Source organism: Phaenicophaeus curvirostris, chromosome 18, assembly GCF_032191515.1.
Source record: "Phaenicophaeus curvirostris isolate KB17595 chromosome 18, BPBGC_Pcur_1.0, whole genome shotgun sequence".
Lineage (NCBI taxonomy): Eukaryota > Metazoa > Chordata > Aves > Cuculiformes > Cuculidae > Phaenicophaeus > Phaenicophaeus curvirostris.
This window is the reverse complement of record NC_091409.1, coordinates 9918522-9930368: the sequence shown is the minus strand read 5'-3', so window position 1 is coordinate 9930368 and position 11847 is coordinate 9918522.

Below are 11847 nucleotides of genomic sequence, written 5' to 3'. Positions count from 1 at the left end.
TTCATTTCAAAAACATCCCTGGGAAGCCAGTTTGATTTCCAGAGATGCATCACTTGGCAGAAAGTCATCTCTCTCTCTAGTGCTTTTGAGTCATGAACTACTACTCACTCAAAAGTAACAGTCAGCGATTCACCGCAACAGCTTGTCTGTCTTCGTGAGGTGCATTGGAGGGAGGAAGGCTCTGCCATGCGGCACTGAGGGACCAGCACAGCCTCAGGAGGTTGCTATGCTGGCCTGGCCAAGGCTGCAGGTTTCTTTTGACTCCAGCTTATGTTTGAAAGCAGTCCAGAAGGCTGCAGGTTTACACTAACATTTGGATTGCGGGGTTTGAAGGCCAAATCTGGTAAGGATGCAAGCTCTGCACCAGCAGCCCAGACATTTTCTTGGCAGCCTGTCACCAGCGCCATGACAATACAGGCAATATATAGCAACGGTGATAACAAAGCACTTCAAAAACTTGGGAGCACAGATTATGGTCTGTATTTTTTTAAGTAGGAACTATCCTAACTCCTTGTCATACTCAAACCGCTCAATCCTGTGTCCTGGGAACAACCGCCCAGAGCATCCACCAGTGTTCATCCTTTCCTGCACATCCTCACGTGTCCTTACAGTGATGTCTTCATCCAAGAGTATCCCCTGCAAGGACTTTCCATCAAAGCTCTTATCAAGTAGAAAAATACAGTTTGGGATTTTCTACAGAACATCTCTCTTTTTTTTCTCAAGGGGGAGGGGAAAGCCAGTCCTGAGATGCCAAAACCATTTGCCTGTAATCTTAACACATCAGGATAAAAATGCATGGTTTTCAATGTATTAATTTTTCATATTTTTAAAAGGAAGATGACCTTTTTTTTCCCCCTGGAAATCCACCCTAACTTCTAGCTAATTCTCAGGTTCACCATCTCTTGTCTGATTGCTTTGTACGCTGTAAGATGCTCATCCAGAGGCACGAGCTACGAATAAGTGCAGTTCCTACCTCACCATAACGAGGAGATACTACAGCTGCCTAGCATGGCACGTTCCGCATGATGGGTGGTATTACAGCCTTGAGCCAACTGACTCCCCTGAGCCACCACCTGCCTTTAGTAGATGGCCGTACCCTTCTCTGCCTTCTGCTTGACTAACATGCTGGTCTTTGGTGAGGTTTTTGCTGCTTGTTGCATCCTTCTGCTTTGTACCATGCTATCTTGTGTGGTTTAGGACTGGTGGTAGTGATATTTCTGTGCTGGACAACAGGAGGTTTGGCTCGGCTCTGCTGCTGACCATGCATTTGGTCTGTAGGGAATTGCAGGGATATTTTTTAGCTCCACATCACAGAGTGGGATGCAGAGAGCAGCAACCTAGGGAAGGGATGGTCCTACGGCACATGCAGTGCGTGCCACCTTCACCGCTCTGCTGCAGCACAGAACTAGAAAGTGCAGCTCTGGAAGAGTAGGGAAGCTGTCCCACAGGTTGACTGTCAATCTTTAGCTGGAGGAGGAACAAAGCCAGAGTAATCTCATAGGGCGAGTGTCAAAATGAGGTGAGAGTATCCCCAAGGGTGCTAATGTAAAGAAACCCAACCCCAGAGCAGCGTCGCCTGCTCTGTCAACAAAAGCCACCAACACAACGGACCCTCCGGGAAGCTCTGAAGCCCAAGGAGAAAAGATGTCACTTCAGAAGGATATGACCTACCTCTGACCTGAATGTTTTTGTAGCCTGAACCTCATTTCCTTCAGAAGCTCACAGCACCGGGGTTAGAGCATCACCACAATAGCGCTCTGATGGAGCATGAAACCTCCTCACGTAAGAGCAGCTTCCCACTGCATTTCCCAGGCACTGAGCAATCTGTGTCACTTGATGTCATCAAGATTGCAAGGACATGTCGAATGGCACAAGATACGCACGGAAAAAAATATGACAACCTAATTTTTTTCCAGACTTCCTCCCCCAAAATAAATACTTTAAATAAACTTTTGAGGAAAAAAAAGCCTGCAGAACGTATTTCAACAGTTTGCTGGGCTCCCTAAAGAAAAGCGTGGATGTCTTAAGCCATCAAATAACAGCTTGCACTCAGAGATTCATGAGAAGAAGAGAAACCGACAGGTAAAAGCAGCTTTTGTGACAAGCCCCTCTTTTTGCTGTCAAAGGAAGGACAGAGCTTGCTGCTGATTAAGGAAGAGAGAGTGGGTGTCGGGATGTCTGAATGAATTACTCAGTGTTCAGACCCATTTTGTTTTTATAGAAGTTGCTCATCCAGAAAGGTTCATCAACAAGTGAAATGCAAAAAAAGAGAAAAAAGCTTGTAATGAGGCTAAACTCATTAGCGAACCCCCTCCAGGGTCACCTCTACTCGTGGGCAGGGTTGAAGAGTCAAGCCTGGCTGTGGGGAACCCCTCTTGGCACTGGGACGTGCATTGTGGCTGCTGGCACGGTAGCTCCGTACAGAGCTCACACACCAGCAGGGCAGAGCACACTCAAAACTCTGTTTCCTTTGAGCTGGGGATATTTTTAGCTCCAGTAATCTGTGCAGAGGTGATAAAGCTTCTTGTTGCAGAGTGAGTGGCTGTGCTTTGCTTCTGAGCAATTTCACTCCACCAGCTTGTCCCTTCCTCCCCCTTGCTGGCCACTACTCCACAGGGATCTTATCTCCTCTGTCTGCTGAGCCAAGCACCTCCAAAAGGTTTCTCCCAGTTACAGAGGTTGGAATCAGCCCAAACTTACTTTTTTTTTTTTTTTCCTCTGCCTTTTCCCCTAGGGAATGTATTCAGTTTGGAAAAGAAATCAACTTTTTAGTAGTTTCTGAAGTCTGGTCCAAAGTCTTTAATGAAAGCCCATCATGGACAAGCACCCTCTAATCTTTCATTTCTACAAAATTCCTTCTGTCTTGCAAAATAAGTGGCTTGACTGTTACCTCTTTGCAGCTGCAACAAACACAAGCAGATCTCAAGCTCGGATCTCATGGTAAACCAGCATGGCCAGGCAGTGACAGCACTGCCCTATGCCACTTTTTACCCAGAGGATCCCATCTCCCATCACAAACTCCCTTATACATCCTATATAAGAAGCACTTTACCTGCTGCTGATAGGAGAAAGCGTGGCAGCTGGCTGGCAGCACAAAGACCACAAAACAAGCATAAATCCTGCTTAGTAAGGCGTTTGTTTGTCTATAGAAATCCAGAAACTTCTTCAGCGTAAACCCACAAAGGTCACACATCCAGCACGTGCTTCACCAGAAAATCATTCCACTGGCAAAAGCTTTCTTGTTTGGGATATGGGATGAATAGCAACTTCTCTGTCAGCTAAGGGATGTGTTTGGGTCAGAGGGAAGGAGAATATGCAAGTATTAATTAAATAGGGTTATTCTTCTTGCTAAGAAGGGTCAAATATATAGAAAGAGCTAAAAATATAAGGATGAGAAGGTGCAACAGGAGAGTTATTGCTTAAGCTGACCATGACTGACTGCTCAGACACTATGACAGGGGAGCAGGAGATGCTCCGGGTTCCACACACAGATACTCCTACCCTTTGTCCCTCTGTTTCTGTTAGATGGGATAGTTGGACGGAAACAAGTAACAGGCTGGCTTGGCAGTTGTGCTTCTTGCTTTTGGAGAGCAAATGGGTACGCTGATAAATGAGAAGAAAAGAGTCATCTCTATCGGTTGGTAATATATGCCACCCAGCCAGGGGTTATGATTTTTCCCTGGTGCTTGGCAGCCAGACAAGGATTCCTGTTGCAGATGTGCAGAAGCTATGTAAATATTTTGATCCTGACTTGTGCTCTCAGCTAAATGGGCTTTCGTGTGATTTTCTCCCATGGACTCCAAATCCTCCTGGTGAGGGATCAAACTCAAGTTATTAATCATTTGCAGTCAAAGGACTGCAAACTCTCTACCTAAAAAAAATCAGGAAAAAATCAGCCTGACCTTCTGTTGTGATTCCCTGCTTTCCGTGTTGGCTTGTACGTGTAACTAAATTCCATTTTGTGTAGCAGCTGGCCACTGAGACAGCCAGGGTAAGGTCGATAAGGCTGTTCCTGTGTCCTGTGCCATCTCATGCCTTTAGATAAGGTGACGTTTATCTATTCAAGCTGTTCCCAAGGCCAGAAACACCAAGACTGGGGAGGTGCAGCATCCCTGTGATTTGGTCTGAGAGCAGCAGGAGTTCAGGGCACTCCATGGGAAGGGCTCCATGTTCTAGTCAGGGAACAAAATATTCTGTTTGTGCTGACAGTGTACAAGAGATAAAAAGAGGATTTGCCTAGTGACCTGGGAGCATCTCACCCAGGCATTGCATACAGCCCTCTACTCCCAGTATCACCCTGGGAATCTGCCCTGGGTTTCAGGGATTGTTCAGAGGCTGACACAGGGAGGTATAAGCAAAGGGGATGGGGTCACTCTGCTTTTTGGGTGGCCCAGAGAAGGGCTCTGCCCCCCCAGGGTGGGCACAGTGGCTGGCAAAACCCAGTCATTCCTTACCGACTGTGTGGGCAGAGGAAGGTGCGGGCTCCTGGGAGAAATGTGGGATACTGGAGGGCATGGGATTTGCCAGCAGGCAGAGCCATCAATTCTCAAGTGATCCTGGTGGATTCTCGTATCTCAGACTGAGGACCCACGCTCCATCCCTACTGTAGTAGTAAATGTAGTCCCAGCCTCAGGAAGCTTTAAAAAGCCAAGATGGGCAAAAAGGAAAAGAGGGGTCCTCATCAACTTTTGGCAGTTGGCTAGTGGAAGGACAGAAAGCTAAAAACCTGCTACAGAGGAGACAGATCATCACCCAGTCCAGAACATTAACCTTGTCCTCATTGTTCCTGGCAGCTCTACCATGTCCCTCGCAGATGGCAGCCTGATGCTGTGGCAGGTCCATGCCAGCAGACCTTCCTCACCTAATAATGGCCAGACTCACTCCCCACTGCTCCTGAGATGTCTTTTATTTACTGCTTTTTGTGTCATCACTATTCTTTTATGGCTACTGTAGCAGTTTCTAAGGGTTCCACTTACTCCCTTAATTCACTATATCTGTTTCAGGTTCTTGCTTTCTCCTAAATAGGGGCTGGTGTTTTTTGAACAGGTGTAAAACTTTCACTTTTAGCAGGATTACAACTTTATGGACACAGTATTTAATGTTTTCATACAGATCCCAGTTGTCACTCACTTTTGCGGATTAATTTCCTTCTATTACATCTCTCAAGTAATTATTTTCAGCTTTGTAAAAGTTGGCCTGATAAAGCATGAAGTATCTTTATCCAAATTATCCATTGCAAGAGTAATCTAGAGATGGTATTTAAATAGACATCAGGTTCCTTGAGCCATATGTTAGAACATTAGCTCCATACAGTCCTCAGTTAGGTGTCTTATAGGAAGGTCTTGCAGCAGACCCTTTAATAGCACAGTCAGAAAGTTCCAGTCATATTTGATCTAAAAGTCTGGGTTTGGGTTCTTTTCCCTCTAATACTGAGCAAGATGTAAATGCCAGATACTGTCCAAAATACCCTTTGCCCAAAATCCTGCATACAAATTTGGCAGGAATATTTGTGACCTGCTGTGTATGCTGTGAGCCAGTGGAGAGACATTCATGCTATTATTTCTATATGGACAGATATATCTATATATCAGTGTATTTCTATATGCTGGCCGTTCTGCAAAGATGCGTTTGAGGAGCAACCTGTACAACAAGCTAAATATCTGTAAAATGGCCTGCGGGCTGTAGTTGCTGGGACCTGGCTGGCTGACTGAGCTGCTAAGCAAGGGGACTGAACGGGCACTCACATTGCAGGATTGAACATTAGGAAAATAAGGCTGAACATTAGGAAAAAAATTTTCACGGAAAGGGTCATTGGGCACTGGAACAGGCTGCCCAGGGAGGGGGTTGAGTCACCTTCCCTGGAGGTGGACAAGGCGCTGAGGGACATGGTTTACTGTTTGATAGGAATGGTTGAACTCGATGAGCCGATGGGTCTTTTCCAACCTGGTGATTCTATGATTCTATGATTGCTACCCCAAACGTCCTCCACTCTCCCTATCGCTATGGTAACTTGCTGGAGATCTTGCTGTTCAGACAAGAGGTGTGTGCTCCACAGCCACACTACCTGCTTTCCTGCAGGGCTCAACCTGAACAACCAGGAGGGAAAATCCTCTTTATTTTAACTAAGAGAACTTTTTAGTTACTATTTATACAAGTCTCCAGGCACTGTAGCATGTAATAAATAATACAATTAAATCTTTTCAAGGATGAACAAGAATGCAGCCATTTGGGCACCCAAAAGCATTCCTTTATCTCTTTTCATCATTACAGGAAATTCATCCTAGTCCCTCCGTCAGCTCTACCAAACATACTACTCCTGTGCTGAAGGCAGGTCACCAGCTTTCCAGCATCTAAACCAATTTTGGAAGTAAGTCCACTCGCTGATGCATTGATGGCTACGAAGAAATTGTGAGAAACTGAGAATTAGAATTAATGAAACAACAGCCCCCCCCCCCCCTTTATTTGCACAAAGAGGGGAAAAAAGACTTGTTGGCTTCCCTGGTTTATTAGATAAATTTAAGAGGCAAACTCAGAGAAACCTCACAGACTGGATATTGAAACGTGGATGCTGGTGGGAGGAGAGTGTGATCCCACCTGCAAAGTAATTACTCATATGGAGTAAACACTACATGATAGGGATCTCTACCCCAAGAGTTAATATGGAGGGGCCTGCGTGCTATGAATTGCATCCTAATTTGCTGCATACCAACTTCCTCATGTAAACAGGTCATTTTGGCAAGGCTTACAGTATATTTACCTCTATTTGTTCAACGCTGCTTCAAACTGGGGACACCACCACAGCCCAAACAATTGAGCTGTGGCTGCTGGCTGTGGATCCAGCCTAGCACGGCACAGGAGGTGACACTGGCACCCTCAGCGATGGTATCCAAACAAGCTAAATTCAGGAAGTGGTTTGGAGTCATCTTTCATCATTCAGCATTTTCAGCTGGGTTCATTTAGTTCCAAGCTGGGTAATTACAGCCTCATTATTTGTTCTTTTACAATGAAGACAAGACTGCAAGCCAGGCAGAAGAATTCCTCCTGTTACCATCGCCAAGATATGATAGTGCATCTACACCATAAGGAATGTGTCATGGTATCAGTTTTATTAACAGTAAATAATGGCTCCTCAGTCAAGCAACATCTTAATAGTATCTGCTGCCTAACCATAAAACCCTAACTAAATTTCAACCCCTATGGGTAAATAATTGAGTCAAGATTACTACTGCCCAGCACGTTCCTCGTTGACCAGGATGCATCAGGTTTTGCACATTATTTTTCTTCACTGAAATTGGTACCCAGCTCCAATCAGACTTTCATTCTAAAATGACAAAAACACATCTAAAAGTAAGACATCAATGTTCCCGTGGCAGCAAGCAGAGGCCAGGACTCAGGGGGAGGTGCCAGATCAGATATCAGAGAGCACTTCATCGCATCTGCCCATCTTCACAGTGCTTGGTAACCACCTTGGATTGGAGACTCGCCTTGTAGGCAGCTTCAAGGCAGTGAGGTGAAACCCATCCAGGCAGGAAAGAAGAAGAGACATCTCATTTACACTGCTGTATCTCACCAGAGGCTCTGTGTTCTTGCTTTTTCTCAACTCAGAAACCGCTGCTAGCACAATGAGATTTTCTGACATACACGTAGGCACCAGTGTGACTGTTTCTGTTTTGCTTTAATGGCTCTGACATTAAATTCTTTGAGGACAGTAATGATAGTAAATATGTATCTGGGGAAAAAAAAAAAAATCTTTCAAAAGAAAATATCCACAGGAACTGCATTGCTGGCCGGTCAAGGCACTGGGTTCTGCCCAGGTCCCTAAAACCATGGTAACAAATAGAGTTATACTAACACACATTTTAATTAAAAATTGTAAGCCATAGTCTGAAGAAGCCTTTCAGCTATTATCTCACAAAGACAGCAATTCCAGAACTGAACTGTTAGTTATATTAGGCAAAAAATCACTCTGCTTCTGCCACGGAAACACATGTGGAGGTCAAGCTTAGCGAGGTCCTGTGGACACACTCGGTTTGTGATAACGTGGCACCCTCAGCGTATGCATTAAACACTTGTGTTTGTGAATTTGTAGTAAAGGCTCAGTGCTCTCCAGCATGTCCTGCAGCAGGAAGCTGGTTTGCAAGATCCCCTGATAAGCCAACACTCAGCCCTCAGTTCCATTCCAGAGCTAAGCTTGTGGCTGTTTCTGCCCCAGTGCACGTGGATGCAGTGAATACCAGGTCTTGTCAGCTCCTGGCCTACGCTGCCTTCAGCAAACCACTTGATTTAGTCTCTCTTAGGCAACAACTCCATTGAACTGAACGATGCGGCTAGAGATGCTATTGTATTATTAAACTCCCCTAGGGTACTCTTCTTCTAAATCATCTAGGATGGGAAAAGCATTTATGTATAGATGAATGCTGTGACTCACCCTCCAACGCCATGGAAGTTCACAGCAACCCGAAAAGAGTTAATAGCACAGCCACTTCCCAGTAGTATTTCAGAGTTTCTAAATACAGAGTTCCTTTCCGTTCTGGATGCCCATTTTTGTTATCTTAGAAGTATTTCTGGAACTCTCGGCCAGCTTTAAACAAACAAACAGGGAGAAATATTTGTGAAGATAACGTGGTTGAGAGCATTTGGTTAATGAGCCTTCCTAAGCTGAAGAATTTCATTTTTAGACTTCATTTCTTTAAAGCTTGTGAACAGGAGAAAAAATTACTCCGGAGACATAAGATCACACAGCCATCCCAGCTATTGGCTTTGGAATAACAATCATTCAACTTAGCAAATATCAAACGTGGGAAGGGATTTATCTGACGCATCTACATGATCATGTGAGCTCCTTCCTCAAGGAGAAGCAGCCTCTCTGCTGGAGACACAAGGGGAAGGAACTGTTTTCCCTCCTTTTAAAAAAATAAAGCATAAGCAACATGCTGAATGCTTCCTGGAACAAGTGCAAAAATGCAACATCTAAAATGTCAGCTGGTATGCTGGGACGATTTATGTGATTTGAAGATTTATGAGAAAAAAAGTATTTCACTGGCTTCAGAGCAACTTGGAAAGCAGCAGCACCAGTGTGGGGGACAGTGGGAAAAGAGGGGAAAAGAAATTTCCAGCTAAAAGAAATGACAATGGCCAGTATGATACTGTATTGCTCTTTTTAGTACAAAAAAATGGGTCAGGCACTTCTCTGATTTTAAGCTGTGTGGAAAGATGAACAAATAGAGCCTGCCACGACTCAGGATGTACTGGTTTCCTCACTTCATGTATTGATGCATGTAGTCCTGTGGCTCACATAAAGCCACACAACTCGTCACTGCTCAAGGCAGGGCTGAATCCAGAAATTCCTGAGTTTTTCCTGCCAGTGTGGTTTCTCTAAAAGCTGTTCTGCTGCAGTGATTGCTGATACAAGAAGGCTGGCCAGCTGGATTTCAGTGCAGGCTCTCATGGGAGAGATGGGGTCACAGAGACAGGGGAAATAAATCCTGACTTAATAAAAAAAATACATCAGGCAAGGAAAAATCATGAAAATATTTGAAACAATCAAGTCAGCAACATTTGTAAGCGTGTTTGGACAATGCCCTAGTAGAAGATTGGCTTGCTTTGTGGCTACCACTCCTGAAGTGGCTACTAAAAAGCAGGAACCTTGAAGCCCTGCAGAGCCTGAGGTGCTCTAGGGTCAAACCTGAGCCTAGCTCAGCCCTGCCAGGTGGAGCAGAGGTTGATGCTTGGCTCTGCCCTAACGCTGTCTCACTGAGGGGAGAAGCTGCCAAGCTCCAGCAACGCCTCTGGCTGCAAGTCTCCTCCTGGGACAGTTACTGCCAGCTCACAGCAGAGCAGGGCTAAGGCTGCCCCAACAGGAACAGCCCCTTCTGGTCAGATCCCGCTCCCCAAAGGGTCCTGTCTGTGCAATCCATACTGTCTGCAGGAATACCATGTCCACTTATCACAAAAGGCCACCTTCCACTCTCTCCTCCTTTTACCAGCTATCTGTTGCCAATCTCTGGTTCCAGAGTTCATTCACAGATGTCACTGCAGATCTTCTGTACAATAATATTCTCCCCAGCATATCTCTGTTTCAGTTTTGTTCAGCTGGTTTGTTTTATTTTTTTTTTTTAAAAAAAGTCTTTTACTTTAAGTTATTTAAATATTTTCCAATATGTTTCAGTTTCATTAATGCTTTCATAGGTAATGAGATGAAACAGCTTGGTAATACCATCCCAGGATATTGGATAAAGGTGAACATTTCTCAACATCTGTTTTACCAATAACCCAAACTAACGCACTTTCCAGACTGTGATCTAAAGTGAACTGGAGTCAGTGAAAAGGTCTCTGGTGACATATAAAGGCTCACAGGCGATTGAACGAAGGTGTCCTATAAAATAAATTTCTGGCCAAACAAAACTGGAAAGGCACAAAGATTACAGTTCCTCTATAACAGCAGTGACTCATCCAGCTGCATAGTCACTTGAGGTAAAAAAGAAAACAGTTACTCAATCTCTCAGGGATTTAGACACGGAAGAATATATTATGCAAGTTTGAGCAGTGTTACTAATGGCCTCGCAGCGCACAGCTCTACTATGACTCTCACTCAGCTCAGCAGATCACAAATAAGATGACTCACATATCCATGAGATGATAGGAAAAGAGAGAGTCTAAGGAGCGCAGAGGCAGGTGCTAATGCAGTCACAGAGCACGCAGTCAAGGGAAGACGAGAATTATAAAATCGTGAGCAAAGGACTATGCAGAAAAGCATCTTGCATATTTGAAGATTTGAGAGTGTGGATGAGATTCTCAAAGCAGGGTTTGGAATCTGGATGGTGGAACAGAGCTCAGCCCAAAGCCTGAACTAAACAGCTGGAAAAGCAGTTGTCCCGGAAGAAAACACTGTAATTCTTTATGCTCTGGAGATCCACACAAAGCATAGTTACAAATACTGTTGAAAGCCAAACCCTTTGCAAAGTTTAGTAATCAATAGTTATTTTAGAAAGCTGATGACAATGCCTCAAACTTCGGAAACTTATGCAGGCTCTAGCATAGTAAGATGCTCAGACCTGCGTGTGGGTGAGGGCAACACTGCTGCAGAAACAGACTATGTATTATTTGTTAATTTTTTCTGTTGGTTTGAACGAGGCCTTCCAAACTGCAATTCCCATCACCCGACTGAAAGATTCTGGGTGGTCAAAAGATTATTCAGCTATAGCCTGTATATGGGATTCATTACCTGCAAAAACACAGCCCATGCAGAGCAGGGGCCCCCAAATACTCTGGGGAACATCAGGGAAAAATCTGCATTTCTGCTATCACGACAAGGAGACCCTTGAGATTAACAAGAATAGCGCTAACGCACAAGCTTGAGTGACATTTTTTTATGAGCTCAGTTGCACAAAACACTGCAGAGAACTACTTTCATATGAGTGTATCTATCTGACACATTTCCTTTAAACATTACCTAATGCCAAGGCTTTTATTCTAGGCATTTCAACTAACATATAGATATGTATGGGATGAACGTACGGACACATAAAAGATGCACCAGCTCATTCTGTTGTCAGAACTGATTAACATACCAGAGCAGGGTATTTTTATAGAAACTAGGATAACCTCTTGCCGTATCCTCTCTCGTTCCCATGGCTGACAGTCACTAGGCTGACTTCATCCTTATCTCCTGTTAAACACATGTGGCTTGAGGTGATGTTATGCAGAATCAGAGGGGGGTTATGCTGGGAAGTAAAATGAGCACTTGGAAATCTCTTGTTATGTGGACAGTGGAAGGAAAAATCTTTTTATCTGTATCCTTTGTCTTTCCCTAGCATAATCCAGAAGATGATGCCACAGTACTTAACA